Genomic DNA, 21,778 nt, shown 5'->3' with positions numbered 1-21,778 from the left:
GGGGCAGGTGACGTGCGAGGGGCAGTGGATCTATGAGGGGCAGGTGGCTTACAAAGGGCAGCAGATCTACGCGGGGCAGGTGACGTACGAGGGGCAGTGGATCTATGAGGGGCAGTGGATCTAGGAGCCGGAGCCATTTCAAGGGCCAACAGAGATAACAACGCCTAGGAGAGACGCTGCAAACCAGACAGGGACGCTGTGAATACCGAGCAGTGGGGCACTGTGAGAGACAGAGGGCGCTATGCGGACCAGAGGAACTGCACAGGACAAAAGGTGCAGCAATGGGCAGGGCCACTTTGAGGGACGTGGGTAAGCCCCTGTGAGCGATACAATGCACAGTGGCAGGATGTCCTCTCAGTAACACCTACAAGCTCCTCAGTTAAACGCACTGTCTCCTTCGGTGAGGTGCAAAAATCACAAGCTGGAAGTGCAAGCTCCCCTCAATGAGAAGCACAAGATCCTCTATTAAGGAGAGGGTACGCTTCCCTTGGTGCTATGCAAGCTTCCCTTGGTGCTATGCAAGCTTCCCTTGGTGCTATCCATACATTTGAACTTCAGAGAAATACACGCAGGCTCTCACGTGTCTCCGTTCCATGAGTGAAGGTACCACCGAGTCCTTTTTTCGTTGAATTCTGGGATTTGTAGTTCGAAATTTAGAATTGAGAAACTTGAGAGTTCTGTACACCATCTTCTTGCAGGTTGATTAATATGTTTAAATATGCTACTTTCATAAGCCCCCCACAGTGAGATCACCAGGATCCATTCAGTGAGACCCACAAGCTTCCCTAGGTAAGATGCACAGGCCCCCTTAGGGGGACGCACAGGTTCCCCTCAGTGAGACGCACAGACTCTTCTAAGTGAAGCGCAGTGTCGACTCAGTGAGACGGACGACCCCCAAACAGTGTGACCTGTACGATCCTTTCAGTAAGCGACACATGCTCCTTCCAGAGAGATGTGCAAACGTTCCTCACTCCCCGCTCTGAAATGCAGACATTTCCCTTAATAATATCACAAGAGCAGTGTAGGTGCAATGGCAATGCACCAGAACAAATTAAATGATCCCTGGGAGTTTCTTCATAGCAGTTCAGTAGGAAAAACATGTCTTTACATCACTGGAACTAATAGAAACCATTTGGAAATTGCCAACTGGAACGATACCAGGGAACCCTGCCCCTGGTGAAAACCCTGAGGTGGAAAAGGCAAATTACAGCATAGGGGCGATATTCTGCGTGGCTCCCTAGCAGCTTCTACTATGCACTTGTTGGAAGTGGCAAATTACAGCATAGGGGCGATATCCTGCGTGGCTCCCTGGCAGCTTCTACTATGCACTTGTTGGAAGAGGCAAATTACAGCATAGATATCCTGCGTGGCTCCCTGGCAGCTTCTGCTATGCACTTGTTGGAAGAGGCAAATTACAGCATAGGGGCGATATCCTGCGTGGCTCCCTGACAGCTTCTACTATGAACTTGTTGGAAGAGGCAAATTACAGCATAGAGGCGATATCCTGCGTGGCTCCCTGGCAGCTTCTACTATGCACTTGTTAGAAGAGGCAAAGTACAGCATAGAGACGATATCCTGCGTGGCTCCCTGGCAGCTTCTACTATGCACTTGTTGGAAGAGGCAAATTACAGCATAGGGGCGATATCCTGCGTGGCTCTCTGGCGCTTCTACTATGCACTTGTTGGAAGAGGCAAATTACAGCATAGGGGCGATATCCTGCGTGGCTCCCTGACAGCTTCTACTATGCACTTGTTGGAAGGGGCAAATTACAGCATAGGGGCGATATCCTGCGTGGCTCCCTGGCAGCTTCTACTATGCACTTGTTGGAAGAGACAAATTACAGCATAGAGGCGATATCCTGCGTGGCTCCCTGGCAGCTTCTACTATGCACTTGTTGGAAGAGGCAAATTACAGCATAGAGGCGATATCCTGCGTGGCTCCCTGGCAGCTTCTACTATGCACTTGTTAGAAGAGGCAAAGTACAGCATAGAGACGATATCCTGCGTGGCTCCCTGGTAGCTTTTACTATGCACTTGTTGGAAGAGGCAAATTACAGCATAGGGGCGATATCCTGCGTGGTTCCCTGACAGCTTCTACTATGCACTTGTGTGCACTTGTTGGTAGAGGCAAATTACAGCATAGGGGCGATATCCTGCGTGGCTCCCTGGCAGCTTCTACTATGCACTTGTTGGAGGATGCAAATTACAGCATAGGGGCGATATCCTGCGTGGTTCCCTGACAGCTTCTACTATGCACTTGTATGCACTTGTTGGTAGAGGCAAATTACAGCATAGGGGCGATATCCTGCGTGGCTCCCTGGCAGCTTCTACTATGCACTTGTTGGAAGAGGCAAATTACAGCATAGGGGCAATATCCTGCGTGGCTCCCTGGCAGCTTCTACTATGAACTTGTTGGAAGAGGCAAATTACAGCATAGAGGCGATATCCTGCATGGCTCCCTGGCAGCTTCTACTATGCACTTGTTAGAAGAGGCAAAGTACAGCATAGAGACGATATCCTGTGTGGCTCCCTGGTAGCTTTTACTATGCACTTGTTGGAAGAGGCAAATTACAGCATAGGGGCGATATCCTGCGTGGTTCCCTGACAGCTTCTACTATGCACTTGTATGCACTTGTTGGTAGAGGCAAATTACAGCATAGGGGCGATATCCTGCGTGGCTCCCTGGCAGCTTCTACTATGCACTTGTTGGAGGATGCAAATTACAGCATAGGGGCGATATCCTGCGTGGTTCCCTGACAGCTCCTACTATGCACTTGTATGCACTTGTTGGTAGAGGCACATTACAGCATAGGGGCGATATCCTGCGTGGCTCCCTGGCAGCTTCTACTATGCACTTGTATGCACTTGTTGGTAGAGGCAAATTACAGCATAGGGGCGATATCCTGCGTGGCTCCCTGGCAGCTTCTACTATGCACTTGTTGGAAGAGGCAAATTACAGCATAGGGGCAATATCCTGCGAGGCTCCCTGGTAGCTTTTACTATGCACTTGTTGGAAGAGGCAAATTACAGCATAGGGGCGATATCCTGTGTGGCTCCCTGACAGCTTCTACTATGAACTTGTTGGAAGAGGCAAATTACAGCATAGAGGCGATATCCTGCATGGCTCCCTGGCAGCTTCTACTATGCACTTGTTAGAAGAGGCAAAGTACAGCATAGAGACGATATCCTGCGTGACTCCCTGGTAGCTTTTACTATGCACTTGTTGGAAGAGGCAAATTACAGCATAGGGGCGATATCCTGCGTGGTTCCCTGACAGCTTCTACTATGCACTTGTATGCACTTGTTGGTAGAGGCAAATTACAGCATAGGGGCGATATCCTGCGTGGCTCCCTGGCAGCTTCTACTACGCACTTGTGACATTTGTTGTAGCATTCAGTGATAAATAATATAATCCCGTGGGATAGGTTCTGTTGCTTTATCCCACCTGTACTCCGCTTGCATTCCTGAACAGTACTGATGGAATCCCATTCACCAAGGATGAAAGGATCATGCGCAAGTTGCATAGGGCAGGGATTGCCAAATTTGAAAACTTGTTACATGATGGGAAGTGTATTACTTTAGAGATGCTCCAAGAACTACTATCCCTGTCCCTTTCCACTAAAGAGGAGCTGAAGGCACGGTACCCGTGCATGCCTGATGAACATAGGGCTAGTCACCTTCTGAATTATATAAAAGTCGACCACCACAGCCATTAAGTCTATCTCAATGTTATATAAATTGACTGTATCCTCTTGACCGACTGTTATCTCGGCAGCTAGATCTAGGTGGAAGCTTGCATCGGGAACCCCTACACAATGGGAAAAGATCTGCTGGCAGTCCCGATATATTTGGCAGAATTACAAGCATCGGGCACTGCAGTACCGCTTCTTGCACCACTCATATTACATCCCACTTAAAGTAAAGAAATGTGATCCCACGCGACTGGAGCATGTCCTAAATGAGTGTAAGCAGACAGGGGCTGACTTTCTCCATACTTGGTCGGACTCAGAAATTGCTGAATTCGGGAGCAAGATGGCAGAGACGGCGGCCATTATCACGGGCACGGACGTCATAGAGTGCCCCCTGATATGACTGATGGGCCCCGGCTCTTGAAAACCTTGAGTAGATTTGTGGTTCTGGCATTGCTTTTGGCTCGAAAATGTATCGCTTTGACATGGATGGATAAAAGCACACCACCCAGAGATCAATAGTTGCGTGAGCTGATTAAAGCAAATGAGTGCGAGGAGATCTACTGTGATATACTACATCCAGCAGATGTTTGGAGCTACCTCAGAAGCTTTTTGATGAACAGGGCATGGAGGGGTCTGAGGTCATAAACTAGTTGCTTGCATTACAGAGGGAAACGTTAGAACACTGGATAATTATAGAACGCTGTATAGTTGACAATGAAGCTGGGTCCCAGGCAACAGAGTATCTTGACTCGCTGTGCTCTTGTAATTTCTGTCCATGCTCCATGTATAATGAGACTCCAATACTCTGCCACTGTGTGGCTTTCTTCTTATTTTGTTATCGCACTGTGAATAAAAACAGCTAAAAAACGAATGGGTGCATGATGAAAGTGGTATTTGGACCAAAGATTTCTGGGCACGAGGCTTATATGGCAATATCAGGCCTTTCAATAGCCATCGCAGGTTTTTGGCAGGCAAATCAAGCGTAGGAAGGATAACTCATGGGCAACGCGTTTGTCTTGGAAGCAAGACAACTCAGCGCAACACAGGTTCGAATGCATCTATGTGATTTTAACGAATTCCATTACATAGAATGCTTTTTTACCAAACCCAAAACAGTGGGAAAAAAATACTGTATTTGGGGGGCCCCAGTCCCCCTGCCAAGCCCCCTTTTTCCTATAAACCTAAGCCCCACCCATTTGACCCCTTTAGCCCCCACAAAACTTTTACCAAATGTCAGTATTTTTTTTGTTCATGTTTTCAGTAAAAAAAAATTTTTTTCAAAAAAAAACACACTCTCTGTAATGTATTCGTTAAAACACTGGATACCATTCGAATCCCGATCCCGTGCTTAGAAACCACCTGTTTGTATTAGGCGCCTTATAAAAAAACAATTATAATTATATAGGATCTTTATTGTGATTATACTGTTATTGTATTATGTTCTAATGATCTAGATCTTGCAAAGGTTTGGCTTGACTGTGGTCTTGTCTTAGGCTGCAGATATATTTGAGATGTAATATTTATTAATCTATCTTCCTTTCTTTTTGTAACTTCTTTTTTTGGTGTATGAATGTGTGTGCTTTTGATACATTTAAGATAATGTATGATTTTATTGTATGTGAGTATAAAGGTTTAATATTAACCAAAAGACAATCAATAAATTCTGAAAAATCCATTACGGGGGAAACACGGAAGGCAGAGGGGCACAGGGATTGGGGTGGGGGCGGCTGGGGTGAGATTAAAAAGGATACTAGAGTGGACGTGGGAACAAAAGGAAAACATGGAGGGCATATCGATCGCAGAGGGAAACACAGAGTCAGAGTGGGAATAAGTGCCCTGCAGGTAGATGCATTTCAAGAGGATCCAGAGAGGGGCGCAGACTCAGGAAGACACAGGGCCTGATTCACAGAAGTGTTTTATAATGGCAAAAAAGCTCTGTGAAGCAGTCCCACAAAGTACAGAGAGGCACAGGTGGAATCTGAGAATGGGATCAAGAAGGGGCGCGTGCACGGCAAGTCTCACACGGGTAGAGATGGGCGATTCCTATTGTGGGAGGAGCTCCGCTCTAGGGGCGAGCAGAACGCTGTGACATTGCTACACTACTACAGACTACGCTGTATACTCAAGCCCCCACTCCTCAACCCCCACAATGCTATGTAACGAACCCTGTTTCTACAGGGAAATTGGTGTCCACCATTTACAAACTGATTAGGGCAGGGAAAGGTGTGAAGAATCATACTTACAAAACCACATGGGAAGGTAACACACTAAGTGAGGATAAATGGAAACTTATCTGTATGCAAACCCGTTATATATTCATAAACCGTCAGTACAGGTTGATCCATTACAAATTTGTTCATCAGGTTTATTACTCCCCACATACCTTGAATAGGTTCATCCCAGAGAGATCCCCCTCCTGTAGGAGATGCAATGTAGAGCCAGCTGATTTCTACCATGTTGCGTGGCGCTGCCCCGCATCAGATCTTTCTGGGTCGCCATAGAAGCAGCGATGGCTGGAATGCTACCCCAAACGAGGGACAATTCACCAGAACTCTGGCTACTGGCTCTCATAGAAGGTGGAACCCGCACCGAGAAAAAAACTGTTGGGCATGGCCACTGCTGTGGCCAGGTATCTAGTAGCAAGACAAGAACATGGGGTAGGCCTAACCCCCCCCACCCCCACCCCTCCACCCGCATTTTCGAGGTGGTTGGATAACATGAAGCTGTGCGAGCAGAGGGAGATATTTGCTAGATGTTGCCCAGAGTACACAGACTCTGGAACCTATCCCACGTCACCGACGCAAGAGGATAAAGATGATTTGTTTATTGATATAGTGCTTTCAACTAAGCTGTACATAGAACATAGAACATATTTACCTATATCATCCCAAACGAGGTTGGTACTCATTTATCGACCTCGGAAGGATGAAAGGCTCAGTTGGTCTTGCTGGGATTCGCACCTGAGACCTGCAGATCACACATATAACACAGCAGCGGGTGCTCAACCTGCTGAGCTATCTTACAGGCAAACGAGAAAGTAATGTTGGCAAGGAAGAACATAGGGCAGATCTGTCACACGGGTGGGTAGCATGGAAGGAGGAAGTGCGTGTAAGGCAAACAACAGGGGGTGGAAACTTAGAGGATACTAGAGGGGGTTCGAGGGGTGCGAAAAAAGCCTTTTTATTGTTTCGCGCTGCGCCACCCCTTGCCAGACGCCCCTTTTATTAGAAATGTAGGGATCATCACCCTCGCACCCCAGGTGGGAGGGTGCCATGATCCCCGCATCTCTAGTGAAACGGGTGCCTTGCAGGGAGTCAGTGGTGCAATTACTTTTGCTAAATCGAATCGTGGCTCGTACGGGGGCATGGTCTAGGAGGCAGCATTCAGGTGAGGTAAGTGTTGCCTCTTAATTGCAGCACCGATGACCTGCCAGGCCACGCCCCCTAAGAGCCTAAGGTTCCCTGCACCCTGCCTCTTCCGCGTTTCTCACATGGGGAGCCCTGCCATTGCTTAAGTGCCAAGGAAGAGTATGCTCACACTCGTCCTTTTTGCATATACTTGCTTAATAGACTGGCAGTTAAGGGATTAACACATGCTTGTGATTAGGCCCATTGCCAGTTGTGCGCTACTCTCATGAGGGACTTTCTTGTGTTTGTGACCTTGCCATGCTAGGTGACATTTGAAAGTCCTGTGTCTAAAGCCCCCTTGTTTATGTCGAGGGTGCTTCAATCAGGAACCCTTTGTTTGTCAGTTGTCCTCTGCCCCTTGTGAAATTGAGTTGGTTGGTTGTCTGCTTTCTCTAGAGCATATGGAAAATGGGGAGCCCTGCTGATGGATTTGGGGGGGGTCTCCCCCTTCCTCGACACCCATAGTATGTAGGTGGTTAGGGGTTCTGTGCCTGTTGGCAGAGTCCTCTGCCATATTTGGGATTCTCTACCGATGGAGTCCTATAGAGGAGTTGTGTCTGTGAACTTTGCCAATACTGTTTTGTGTCTGGATGGTACAGTCAGGGGCTCGCTGTCCCTTGCCATCTTGTGCATGTGGGTGGCCTAGTCAGGTGCTCTGTGTTCATTCACCGAGTGCCATCTTCTTGTCATCGGTTTCTCAACTGAGGAAGCCCTGCAAACGGATTTGGTTTGTCACCTCTCTCAACACGATTGTGAGTGTAAGTGGTAGGATCAGTTGCTTTGATAAGGTTTGCTGAACACCTTCTGTTTGTGTGACCCCAGTGAAAGGTTTGGGTCTAGGTTCTTCCCCAATACCCTTGGATGAAGGGCTGAGTTTGTCCTATGAATATTTGAACTTGCAAAGAACAGGCCCCAAGTCAGAGGCTAGCGCTTAACCTGAGAGGTACCCACCAGGGTAGAACGACAGCAAGTATGGTGTATATGATGCAACGTAATGTAATATGGCATTTGTATAGCACCTATTCCCGTTGGTAAGGGCCCAAAAGCGTTGTAGGTGAACGCCCTCGGGAGACCAAAGTCTGTGGAATGGGAGATTCGTCAGAGGAGTATAGAATGCATGTGTGCATTCTACCCAACACAAAGGTAGGTAGGGGTGGCCAAGTCCTTGCTAGCGACCCATATCGAGCTGGCTTGTGGATGGGTGCTGTTAGGTTATAGTCCACCCTCTCGTCCTCTCTTCCTCCTCCCTCTAATCTCTTCTCTACCTCTGGATCCCTTGTGGCCATCTCTCCTCCCTCTTTCTCTTCCTTTCCTCTGTTCTCCCCTGACGAGGTTTCTAGACAAGTCCGATCTATGAAAGTCTCACCAAAACAGGTTCTTCCAAAACCATCAAGGAACACCTTGACACCCTCACTCCTGCCCTGGCTGACTTCTGCAACCACTCCTTTGACATTGGAGCATCCCACCCCTCAAAGCACTCTCTTGTGCACCCTCTTCTCAAGAAACCCTCAGCCGACCCCTCCTGCCTGGCTAACTATAACCCGATCTCCATCACTCCTTTGCTGGGCAAACTCCTGGAAAAGCTGGCCATCTCCCAGCTTAATCTTCACACTGAATCTGTTGGTTGTCTCCATGACCATCAGTCTGGCTTCAGAGCAGCCAGAAGCACGGAAACTGCTCTCCTGAACATCCGTGAAGACCTGCTCTCTAATCTTGATTCTAATCTCCCCTCTGTCCTCTTCTTACTCGATTTCTCTTCTGCCTTTGACACGGTCAACCATGCCATCCTGCTCAATTGTCTCTGTGATAACCTGGGTATCACTGATCAGACCCTGTTCTGGCTGATCTTGTTTCTCTACGATCGACCCTCGCAGGTCCAACTTGGGTCCTTCCTTTCCTCTATCTCACTCTCTACCTGTGGTGTTCCCCATGGGTCTAACCTCTATCCCTGGCTGTTCAACCAATACCTGGCACTTCTCGCCCACCGCATTGCCGCTTTCTGCTCCAACTTTCAGTGCTATGCAGATGACACTCAGCTCGTTTTCAGGCTCCCCTCTGCCCCCTCTTCTCCTTCTCTCATCTCTGACTGTCTGCTATCCAGGAGTGGTGTGCCGCCAACGATCTCTGCCATAGTGCCAGTAAGACGGATATCCTCCTCATCGGCACACCTACACCAACCTTTCCTGTCACTCTCTGGCTGGCCTTCCTTAGCCTCACAGGTCCTGCTCCCACCTGTGAGGCTAAGAACCTCAGGGTCATCTTTGACTCCACACTCTGCTTTTCTTCTCACATCGCTGACATCTCTAAGAAGTCAAACTACCAACTGCACCCCCTCAGAGGTATTCCTCCTTTCCTCTCCTTGCCCACGAAGCTCACTGTCTCTAGAGCTCTGGTTCTCTCAAGGCTGGACTACTGCAACAGCCTCTTTCTAAATCTGCCTGCTTCTACTCTCCGCCCTCTGCAACTCATCCAGAACAGGACTGCAAGACTTGTCCTTGGCCTCAAGCCCAGGGATCGTATCTCTCCGGTACTGAAATCTCTGCACTGGTCCCCAATGGCTGCAAGGATTAAGTTCAAGACCCTCTGCATTGTCCACAAGGCCTTCTGGGGCCTGGGGCCTCATTACCTTCAACTCTCTCTTTGTCAATACCTTCCTACTCAAGCTCTTCGCTCCTCCACCTACAAATTCCTCAGGGTCAGTCGCTTCTCCAAGCAATGAGTTGGTGGTAGATCTCTTTCTTTGGCTGGGGCCTCCCTCTGGAACAGCCTCCTTACCTCTCTAAACCTTGAGGAGAACCATCTCCGGTTCCAGAGCACCTCAAGACCTTCCTCTTTGGTGCTGCCTTCTCTCTTCCTCTCCCTTTCTGATTTCCTGTCCGATACTGCACTGGTCACCTGGCTACCCTCTGATTTCGGGCCCAGGTCCTTGCCCGCCCAGTTGCACACCCGCACTGTCTCCCCCCACTGCCTCTCACCTCCACTGCACTTCCGCGATCTCAATGTCACTTGACCTAGTAAGATCGTTGTCTGTCCCCCCTCTGTTCCCCCTTCCTTGCCTCGTCATGCCTAGAAACACTTGTGTATAGGTGCGTTACAAATGCCATATCATATCATAGGGAGAGAATGCGAGTCAAGTAGACAGGACGAAATATACTTTGCTTCCGTTGATAGGCAAGAAACCCATAGTCAGTGGCCAGGACATGTCATAAAATGGCTTTTGGTTTTGGTCTTTGAGCTGAATGGGGTTTGGTGTCTGGGCCTAATGAATGATTTCACTGTGCACAGACGTATATTCCTGATTTTTGTTTTGACAGTGCGCCGTTTTTGTGGTTTCACTCATGGACGGCAAGGTCACTGCGTTACAAATGCCATATCATATATCATAGGGTGAGTATGCAAGTGTGCAACTGGGCGGGCAGGTTGCACACCCGCATTGCCTCACTGCAACCCTTGCACTTGGGTCTGTATCTGTAACCCTACAGTCCCCCTACCTGCACTTTTGGACACCTGCTGTCTGCACATACCCTTGCACCTGCCGCCTGCTGACCGCACTTCTTGTTATGGTTGTGATCCCATTTACAACACTGCACCCTCCCCTTTCCCCTGGCACTTTTCCCCTTCCCCTCCCCTGTGCACTTGCACGATCTCAATGTCACTTGGCCTAGTAAGATCGTTGTTTCTGTCCTCCCTCTGTTCCCCCTCCCTTGCCTCGTCGCGCCTAGGAACACTTGTGTATAGGCGCGTTTCAAATGTCATATCATATGATATCATAGGGAGAGTACAGCAGTCAAGGAGACAGGACTAAATATACTTTATTTCCATTGATAGGCAAGAAACCCATAGCCAGTTGCCAGGACATGTGCAAGTACAGATGGCTTTTGGTGTTGGTCTTTGTGCTGAATGGGGTTTGGTGTCTGGGCCTAATGAATGATTTCATTGTGCACAGACATATATTCCTGATTTTTGTTTTGACAGTGCGCCGTTTTACTCATGGACGGCGGGGTCACTGCGTGCAATCGCCCTCTCACCAACTGGACCAGAAGCCATGTATTTAATGTATTTAAAGTGTTTTACATAGTGCTGCTGTGTTGGCGGGAGACATTTTAAGGTAAAAGTTCCAGAATGGAACTCATGAAACTATGTAATACTTGAATACCTGACACACTACCCAGCTGCATTATTTCACCTCTACAGTAGAAAACACATCTCTCTGACGGTCTGACCGTCAGAAAAATAAGTGCTGCTAGATACAGACGCACCGCAAACAAGCACGGTACAATACAGAGAACTTGCTTGCAGTGAAGCAAAGCCGCTCATCTCACGAGTAAGTAGATGCCACTTACCGTAGGATATTTTGAACAGAAACAAATCAAGTCGCGTTCAAAATATAACGTGCTGTAAAGCTTTCTGGGGGCCGGGGCCTTATCTCGATGTAGTTGCCCGCACTCCACCCCTGGACACGAGCCCCCGTGGCGGGTATGTTCTGTATACACAGGCTTTTCCGCTGCAGCTGACCTGCCCGTTCACAGACTATCATTAGTGCCGAGCGTTGGTGAGTTTACTACGCAGCGAGGCCCAAGAGGCCGGTTTCCAGGGAGATTGTAAACAGAAGCTGGGTGCAATGAAATCCATTAGCTATGGGGACGACCAACTTATTACATATGCTCCAGGCTCAATACTTTTCTTGTGCCTTTATTTAAGTCTTCATTTGCACAAGGGAGATTTCCTTCTTTTTTAAAGTAGTGAAAGTTTGCTCTCTGTTAAAAAAAAAGCCCATGTAGGATATCCTTGATTGGACCAATTTTCGGTCTATTGCCGTTTTCCCTATTTTCGGGAAGTGCCTTTACTTTTGAGTCCATCAGTGGAGCTCTGCAATTTCCCCGCAGGTCCTTTTTGCCGAAAGCCCGTTTCCTAGATCTGGCTTCAGTGCTAGAAGTAAAAAGCTTCCCTTTGAAGAACATGCCGAAGTGCACAGGAGGGGGCAGAGCTGCCTAACCTCCGAGATTGCTCCAGTGACTCCGGGTTTCCTAGCGTTTCTCCGAGTCTCCGGGAAAGAGAGCGGCCTCCGAGAATTTAGGTGTGCGCTGCTTTAGGGGAAAAAAACAGAAGCCTGGATTCCAAGCGCCCTCCTGGTGGTTTTGAACCCGTGACCTTCAACACGTTCCAAGAGTATTTAGCTCACTGAACTATTTCACAAGCGTTGGAGATATTTCGCAGTTTTGTGGCTACTGACAACCTGTCCCTCACATAGCACTGTGTACTGCTGACTTGACACCCTGTCCCTGGCGGCATATACATTCAGATGAATGTTTCCAGAATCGTATAATAAAGTCAAGGTTGGTAGGGGAAGACACTGCGAAGACCCTGTGAAACTAGCCCTACTGTGACAAGACCACACAGACCAAGAAGAATACTACTAACCCACGACTACACACTCAACCCGAGAAGATGGAGTAATGAGGCTCAAGCCTCGGTATCCAAAAATCACCACTGGTGGATAAAAATCTATCGGCAAGAAGAAGAACAAGCGCCAGAGTGTTTTGGGAAGAAAGCTTGAATTATACTCGTTTTGCTCAACCTATTTCCATAGGGGTTTATATAGTTGGTACATTTATTATTTGTCTACTTTGTCCTGGGCAAATCAGTGTATCCTTCTTTGCCTTATATGTGGGAGCTTGCGTATATATATATATAATCTCTCACACCGCCTTGGTGGGGGTAATGGCAGGGCTTCGAACACTTATTGACGGTGACAGTCCCTCAGACTAGAAAAGCAAACATGCAATGGTTTTTGATTTTCAAATGTAGACCGGCCTGGGTGGGGGCGGTCGCGGGAGAGAAGGTAGGTTGTAGAAACATATCGTGGACAAGCGTTGATGGCAGTCATGTGGGACGCAGGGTGGAGCTGTTTAGGGAGCAGAGATGTGCATCCCTCCTTCCTGGCTATTGGGCAGTATTCTTCAAATGCACAGATTGAGGGTACTGAAATGGCGGCGGGCGGGCGGCGGGGGGGCGCTTCACTGAAGTACACATGCCGGGGAATAAGCTAGCGGCACATGTGCCGAAGACACTGCATGTTGAGGTACAGGGCGGTGGTCGATCTGGGCGTGGACCGGCGAGAGTACAGGATGAACGCGCATAACTTGGGGGTATGGGGCGCGGGCTTTGGAACACAGAGTAGGATTGTCAGGCTAGACAGGCGCACTGGCAGGAACTAATATGCCATGGGGTAACGGATTCACCGGACATTTAAAGAAACGCACACAGAGTAGGGGCTGGAGCGAAGTGTTATGGCTCACCTACGGCGGACCTCGGCTACCCAGGAGCTCAGGACCCGGATGCTGTGCCGGCGCCTCGCGCAATACTCTGGCTTCCGTCCACCGTCTCTTTACCCCCTCTCGCCATTGTTTACAGCGTTGATCTCTTAGCAACGGTGTAGCGGTTGCCTTGGTGACAGCGTCCGGGGTAAGATCCAGACACGAGGACGAGCGGGGACTAACGCGAACGCGCCTTAGTTAGCCGCACGCGCACAATCAGTGGGAGGTCGGTGAGGGTGCCTTCTTGGCAACGGTGTTTTGGTCACGTATATGTTTGCTCTTTTTGGGCTTGGTTGCTTCTCCCAAGCCATCCGTTAAATAATGGAATCGGAGCGTTTCTTAACCAACTATAGCACCGCTAAGACATCTGTTAAACGATATAATGTCATGAACGCAGGAAATACACAACCATAACTTGAAGGCTTTCACTCTGCACAGAGAGTTATAGTTTCAAATAGTTTGACAGTGGGGGTGAGGGTTCATTAGGTGGATAAGAGGGGGCTGATTAGGAGGGGAGGTGTACGCCAGCTTGGGGGAGTCCTTGAAAGACTCTCCCGAGCTTGCGTGGCAGGACCTAAGGGTGCCCTGGGGTGCATGGCACCCCGGGCAGTTGCCCGGCTGGCCCCCCCCCCCAAGGCTGGCCCTGCTTGAGAAGGAGACATTCTTGCAGGGTCTTGAGCTCCTTCCTGAACGGTTGAAGCAAGTGGGTGTGTCTGATGTTGATGGAGAGGAGATTGTTCCAGAGTTTTGAGGTGTAGACAGAGATGGCCTGTCTTCTGGTTTGTTCCTTCTTGCAGCGGCATGTCCTGGTGGATCGTAGGCCTCCTGAGATGCAGAGTCTCTCAGTGTGATAGCTTGGGAACTTCAGGGTGACAGTCTTGTAGATAATGCAGCAGGATTTGAAGATGATGCAGTCTTGCTAAAGGTTCCAGTGCAGTTTGATGAGGGTCAGGTGATGTGTTGAATTTGTGGAAACCTTTGAGTCGTGGTGCAGCATGCCGGGCACGTCCTGCAGTGCCAGTGCAGGTGCCAACCTGCATTCCAATCCACGTGGGAGGGGCCCAAGGCTTGGACAGCAGACCTGAAGCAGTTTCCATGGATAAAGGTCTTGATTTTCTGCAGGAAAGAAAGTTGGTACCAGTCTGCTTGTGTCTTATGTGCTGTTTGAAGGAGAGGTGTCTGTCGATATCAAATCCAAGGGACTTGTAAGGATATTTGGCATGTTACAGCACAGAGTACAGCACTACTGCACAAGTAGCATTACAGCACTACTGCACAAGTAGCATTACAACACTACTGCACAAGTAGCATTACAGCACTACTGCACAAGTAGCATTACAGCACTACTGCACAAGTAGCATTTTTTTTTTGCAGCACCACCACAAGGGTGCGGTGCATTGCTATATGGGTTAGCAGATTAACAAGGAAAGACAGGCTATTCAGTCAAAAAACGATTTTAACATATAAGATGCAAAGCTATTTTTACAGTTAAAAGCACACGTGTTCATTTAAAAATGCACACTATTTTTCACCTGAAATGCCTATATTGCTAGAGACACATTTGAAAATTAACAGCTAACATATTAACCATTAACCTGACTAATAAAACCTTATTTTATTATAACTCACTAATAAAATGTGTTCTCTACTGCAGAATTAGGCATATTTTGAAAACCAGTTAAATGAGTGTGCAGATTTTTCCTCTCTTCTCTGCCTGATTATCCGTGTTGTTGTGCACAGTAACTGCAGGAGGAAGGAAGTCAGATTTGCAACAATTGCAAATGTATAAGCGAAGCTATTGTTTAAAAGTAGGAGGATGAGAGATGATGGATTTCATTGGAACACGTCATAAAGAGGGCTGAGAGGAAAGTTTTAGTGGGCAGTAGCAGGGAAAAAGACAGGCAGACATCTTTCTGCACTACTGGGGAGAAGACCTGGCTGTGGGGGTGTCCTGCTGCAGTCGAGACTGGGGAAAGCTGAAAGAATTACCTTCCCACTGGCAGAGGCAGTCCTATCTGAAAAAGCTGAGAATTCCAGGCAATGACTCCGGCTTGAGAAGGCAAGCGTTCCTTTTTGTTGGAGTTAAGCCAAGAGAGCCACATTCACAGAGAGAAGACTCTGAACAGATAAGGTAATTACCTAACTGGGGGAGCTGTGTGTGTGCACGAAAGTATGCAGTCAGTGTAGAAAAATGAAAGTCTCGTGCGTGTCTTAATCAAGTGCTAATGTTGCAATTTAAGTTCTGTTCTCCGCCACTATAATTGCAGTGTGTCATTGAAAATGCTTTGATTGTTCCCTTTTATTGCTGTGAAGAATGAGATCATGTCTAAATGAAAATTTTATAATACAGAAAATATTTGAAAACAGACGGGTGGTTTATTTTCTATTTACCATTACAATGCCAATGATGTGGGGAGATTTTTAAACAGTGCAATGGTCATTTTAAGACAGATGTGTGTATGTCAGAATCAGTATGAATAATTGTGAGTGACTGTAGTATAACTTGTTGGAGGTACATGAGCCAACGGGAAGAGAGACTCTCTGAACATAGCTCCCTACCGTATATAAGGTAGTGGAAATTACCACAAGACTACCACATATAGCTCTCTGTCGTAAATAAGTCAGTGAGTTTGCCCATGGTGGCGCACCAACACTATCACTGGAAATTGTGGTTTCCCTAGAATGCAGGTCTGAGGTCTCTCTAGTGATCACACGAAAAATCTAAGCGAAGATAAGGGATTCTGGACATTGGGGCCACAAATAAAACAAGGGAATTATGCTCACCAAAATACCACCAACCACGTATACCAAATATGCAGGTCTGGGTGCTGAAATAATGCATGTCCATTGTATTATTGTTGCACATGGCCAAATCTGAATACAAAGAGTGATTATTGCTAAGTTATTTCTCGGCGGTAATAAAATACCGTCAGGCCCCAAATCTCCACAAAATACCCTACATATTTATGGTGCGTTGGCCGGGAAAGTGATCATAGAGTACCTACTGGGCGTGGCAAGCGTGTCTCACACTGCCATTTGCACATTAAAGGGAACCCATTTTATAATAGCAGTGTGCCACTAAAAACGAATTTCAGAATGTCACAAAGGGAAACCACATTCTCAGATCTAGTGCAATATTTAGAGGCAAAGTTATTTGCACATGGGAATTGGTCTTCGAACAGTACCTTAGAATGGAGTAACCGCATTCAGGGTGAGGTGCAGAAAGAAAAACTAGACAATATTTTTGCAGAAGGCAGCATAATTCAGGTCTGCCTTACAAGATTATTGAATGCAGCCGATAAAAGTGCAGAGAAAGACTGTTTAATACGGCTATGCGGCAAAATATGGTTTATTTTAAACAAGTCACTGCGAATGCAAGAGAATGATACTCAGCTAATTAACAGGTTAAAGACTGAATTAGATGGGGCAAGTAAAAATCAGGAAATGTTGAGAGCAGAATTGGATGTATGCCAAAAAGACATGCAATTAAAATGCAGAGACTTTGATACTCAGTTATCCAAAAGCAAGAAACAATTTGAAGATAGTGAGCAAGAATTGACACACTTAAAAGCCTTAGTGGATCACATTAGGCAGGATAAAGATGAGGTTGTTTCAGAAATGCAGATTTTACAAAAAGAACATTGCGAAAAAGAAGGTGATCTCCAGAGTGTAGAACAAGAAATGATTAAAATGATCCAAGAAAGAGACAAGAGAAGTAAAGAGTTCAATGAATGCCAAATGCAAATGTGCGATATGCAGGAGGCAATTAATAAAATGAGTGATGAAAATAATTATTTGCATGATGAAGCCAACAGACTCCTTAAAAAGTGTAAGGAATTAGAACAGCAAATGTGCATTCCCAGGTCCCAGGAGAGGCGGCAGGGTACCACATTCAATGGAGTGGAGGTGAATTCTAGCTCTGCCCAAAGAGCTAGTGCCCCAGTGACTGGGCCGGTGACTGAACTTGGTTGCAGTGCCCTTGGGGGATTTGATACTCCCATTGGGGGCAGCCACCAATCTCATACACCTGAAAACAGGATTGAATCACAAAATAGTGCAATTCCATGCATTGCAACAAGTAGCCCCATAAAAATAATGAAATCCATTAAAGCCCTGATCAAACCATTTAAAAAGGGAGGTGAATGCTGCATTGAGGATCACTTAGAAGCGGTGCATGACATTTTTAAAGCGCTCCAGATACCTAAGGAACAGTACAGACAATATTTTCATTTAACTTTAGATGCCCCGACAGCCAGCATCATAAGGGGATTAAATGAACAGCAGAATATGACATGGCTGGAGTTTGAAAAAGAAATTAGGCGCCATTTTTCTCCTTTTCAGTCATTGCAGGAGGCAAAGAAAGTTGCGTACACTATTACTGCTGGACCTAATACATCACCTCGCCAATTTTTACAAGACTTAAAAAGAGCATTCTCTCGCTTTGATGTATCTTTTGACTCAAATTCCAATGAGTTTAAAACCGCATACTTCTATGGGCTACAGAAAGACATCATATCCCAATTGGTCCGTGAATTTGACCGTGACAAGTCCCTTGAATGGATTGTACATCAAAGCACCAAGCTATATGAGGTACTCTATTGTCAGGGTAGAGAAAGTGATAAAATGAAAGATACTAGGCCTAAATCTAAAGAACCCTCAGCCACAGTAATGGAAATCAGGTCAGCCAAAATGTCCCTTGAGTCTGCTCAAAGCCAAGGTAAAAATAATGTGACACCTGAACAAAGGGGTAATCAACAAAGATCGCCATTTACTGTACCAATATTCCAATCACATGATCCTAGTAATAGAGAGAGCTACATCAGCCCTAGATATTTAGGAGATAGACCCCGGGTAAGATACCGGTCTGATATGGCAGGTATGAACAATAACCAGAGACAAAATCAAGATCAAAGAAATGATGGTCCCTACCAGTCATTGGGGACACAGAGCAGATTTGATCCCAGCACCATGATATATGGTAATCAGGATAGGCCCCGATATGTGGATCGATTTACTGATAATGGAAATCAATATAGGGGCCAGTACCCACAATCTGAGAGACAGGACATGAAGCAAAACGTGAACTACAGTCCACGCCAGTACAATGATTCCCCACCAGGGGACTATAATCAAAGGATGGGTGCAACCCGCTCCCCTCCACAAATGAATCAAGAGTTCAGAAACCATCCCAACCGGTATCAATCACCTGAGAGGTATCAGAATAGATCCAATCAGGGGGAAAACAACCAATATCGACCTAGGCCACAGAAAGAGGATCCTAGAGAGGTGGAAAGGTTCCAATGCCTTGAGGCCCAAGTGAAAATGTTAGCTGAGCAAATAGGAAAGCTCTATACAGCGCAAAAACAACCTTCCAAAGAGGGGGCTGATGGCCATAGCAATGACCGGGGGGCTTCCGAAAAGTGACTAAGTACTCATGATAACTGCAGTGCCAAAATGACAGATAGCTCTGATATAATTTTGCATAACGACTCTGAGATGTCTAATGGATTAAAAATGAAAGTACCAGTAAATGAAATTGTGACAGAAAGTGCAAATACTTCTAAAAAAGAGGTACGGTTTAACTTAGAGCTAAATAAAACAGTAAAGATTTGCACAAATGAAAAAGAAACATTAGGAATTCCAAAAGAACAAAGGGACAGATTTAAGAAAAATGACTCATGCATGGGGAATACCAGTGAACAGGGAGTAAGTGGGGATGCCATAGCTCCTTCCCTGGGCAAGCAAAACAATTACCAAACACAGACAGAAAAAGGAAATACTCACAAGGAGGGTACAAGTCAATCACCTGAAAAATTCTTTGAGCCACATATTTTTGAAGAGGCTGAAAGGGCTGGTATTACACTAAATGATCACAAATGCACAGAATTAAAAAATGACAAATTGCTGAATGATGTTGTGACACATGTTCAGTTGGAAGGTTGTAATGTGGTCTCTGATGTTACCCAGATGGATGGGCGAACGGTGGCCACACTCCAAAAAACCTCTGAACATGGAGAAATGAATAAAATATCTCGCACAGAAATGGGTAAAAAGGAGGGAAAAATGTCTTTTCATTTACCAATGTGCTTAGCCAAAAGTGAAAAAGACCTGAGAAAGGTGAGCCCTGAAATCAGTAAGAATTCACATTTCTTATGTGTATTAGAGGAAGTTGAGGACAGATATTATGCACCCATCACTGTAGAAGAAAAATGCCACACCTTTGCTATGATTGACACTGGCGCACAGGCCACAATTATGTCCAAGGAGCTGGTAAAGAGTATCAATGAAGGGAGGCCTCCACAGAGTCAGATCACAGTGAAGGCAAATCAAGGCCCAGTGCATAACTTTAATGGGGAGGAGGTGCCCATCATAGGTGTAACTGAGGTTGACATAAAAATAGGAAAGCACAGAATGAAACAAGAGGTATTGATCACATCTATTTGTGAAATTCCATTTCTGATGGGGACAGATTGCCTGAAAAGATTGTCTCCTCTCATAGATGGGGTGAATGGAGTGTTGTGGTCCTTAACCAAAAAACCATTGAGGCCTAAGAAACTAAAATCACAAAACAGCAATATAAAAGAATGTCACACCGTTGCCAAAACAAATGATGCTGTGGAGGTATATCTCCAGAATAGCTGCATACCTAGTGTCACTGTTATATTAAGGTGTCAAGACAAAGATCAGAGCGACAATGAAAAACTACCTGTACAAATATACTTGGACCCAAGGAAAGATTGGCAGACTGCCATAGACGAACACACATTACGTTTCTATTTAAAAGAGAATACATGCAAACAGAATATTGTTCCTAAAACAGATTCAGAAAAACACATTACCACTCTGGCAGAGATACACATGGAAGATGAGCAACCATGGGTTCACGCTGGTATAAATGATTATCTTAAAACAATAAAAGCCACTTTAGCGCTTGAACATGAAAGGAGTTTCATTAATGAGAAATTGTTGCAAAAAATTATGGAGAGGGAAGAAATCCCGAAATTTAGGATTAAAAACCAATATGTTTCTGGGTTGGACAGTCCAGACTTTGAAAACCGAATTACAGGCAGATGCATGCTTAAAATTAGCATTGGGCAGAAAGCAATTTACCATAATGTATGGATAGTGAGTGGAGCACAAAATGAATTTTACATGGGCAATGACATCATGCACAGAATGTGTATGGTGTTAGATTTCCTTAATCAAAAAATATGGTCACGCCTAGGTGGGCCGGCGCCTGAATTTGGAGACAAAAGAAGGGCTTATCATTGTGCACAACTAGTTCCTTATGCAGTCGAATTACAGATGAGGAAAAATACTATTGTTCCTGCATTTACAAAACAGTTTGCAATAACACTGAAATGCAAAAATGGACAGCAGATGAAAGGCTCTGATGCATTTGTATGCCTGAATGAATCCATAAAACAGCAAGGCCTGGATTATGAATACATTCCATTGGTAGACATTGGTGAGGGATCTGTAAAAATCATGGTAAATAATAAAGGTTGTCAGGACGTTCATTTAGAGGAAAACTCCCCATTAGGAATGGCCATACAAAAATCACATTATACGGCAGATTTAAATAACATGGTGATTGGGAATATTCCTGAAAAATATGTAGATGCCAAGGGCGAGTTGCCAGAACACCTGGACTCTCAGCCCAAAGGAATATTTAAAATTCATTCTGTGTATCCTTATGATTCAAATGAGACAGTGTGCTGCCATCAAGAGGATTGCATAATATTTAATTTAAATGAAAATGAAACAGGAAATCAGCCCATTGAAGTGGAAGCTGATATGCCAAAATATTTGAAAGTGGCAGCCCTACAAAAAGACACAGCCACACAGTTAGAGGAAAGCGCTGAGATTCCTTTACCAGAAGAGTTTCCAGAATTTTCCAGAATGGTAGAAGAGCAGATCTCCTTAGCGGATGCATGTAACAGCGATGAGGATCGACGCAATCTGAGGGAAATATTTATGGAGTTTAAGGATGTATTTGCAAAAGATGCTTATGATTGTGGTTTAACTGATTTACATGTGGCCACACTACCAGAAGGTTGTAGCAGAAATCCAGTGTTTGTACGCCAGTATAGACTACCGCTGGCATGTTTAGAATCATTGGCAGAGATTATTAAAAATTTGGAATCACGGGGAATAATTAGGCCCATTCATAGCACATCCAATACGCCTATTTTAGGTGTGTTAAAGCCAAATGGTCAATGGCGGCTATGTGCAGACTTAAGAGAGTTAAATAAAAGAGTACCAGTATCTAGATGGCCACTACCATTCATTGATCAGGGCCTAGCTCAGATACATGGTTCAAATGTATTTACCACGTTAGATCTCACATCTGGATATTGGTG

At 46.0% G+C, this 21,778-nt stretch overlaps 1 protein-coding gene across 2 annotated transcripts in view; it reads right to left on the bottom strand.

The window, feature by feature from the left end:
* Positions 1–13,535, bottom strand: part of CIMAP1B (ciliary microtubule associated protein 1B) — a 130,412-nt gene extending 116,877 nt beyond the window's left edge. Inside the window, exon 1 of one of the 2 annotated variants that reach the window (XM_069629480.1) lies at positions 13,398–13,535. The gene's annotated coding sequence lies outside the window, so the exon portion shown is untranslated. Of the gene's footprint in view, positions 1–11,441; positions 11,640–13,397 lie in introns of those variants that run through there. The other variant, XM_069629481.1, reaches the window with a different exon arrangement.
* Between the last annotated feature and the right edge of the window lie 8,243 nt (positions 13,536–21,778).

The sequence above is a fragment of the Ambystoma mexicanum genome, chromosome 12 (assembly GCF_040938575.1).
Source record: "Ambystoma mexicanum isolate Mex_15411 chromosome 12, UKY_AmexF1_1, whole genome shotgun sequence".
NCBI lineage: Eukaryota > Metazoa > Chordata > Amphibia > Caudata > Ambystomatidae > Ambystoma > Ambystoma mexicanum.
This window is presented reverse-complemented; position numbering and strand designations above follow the sequence as displayed.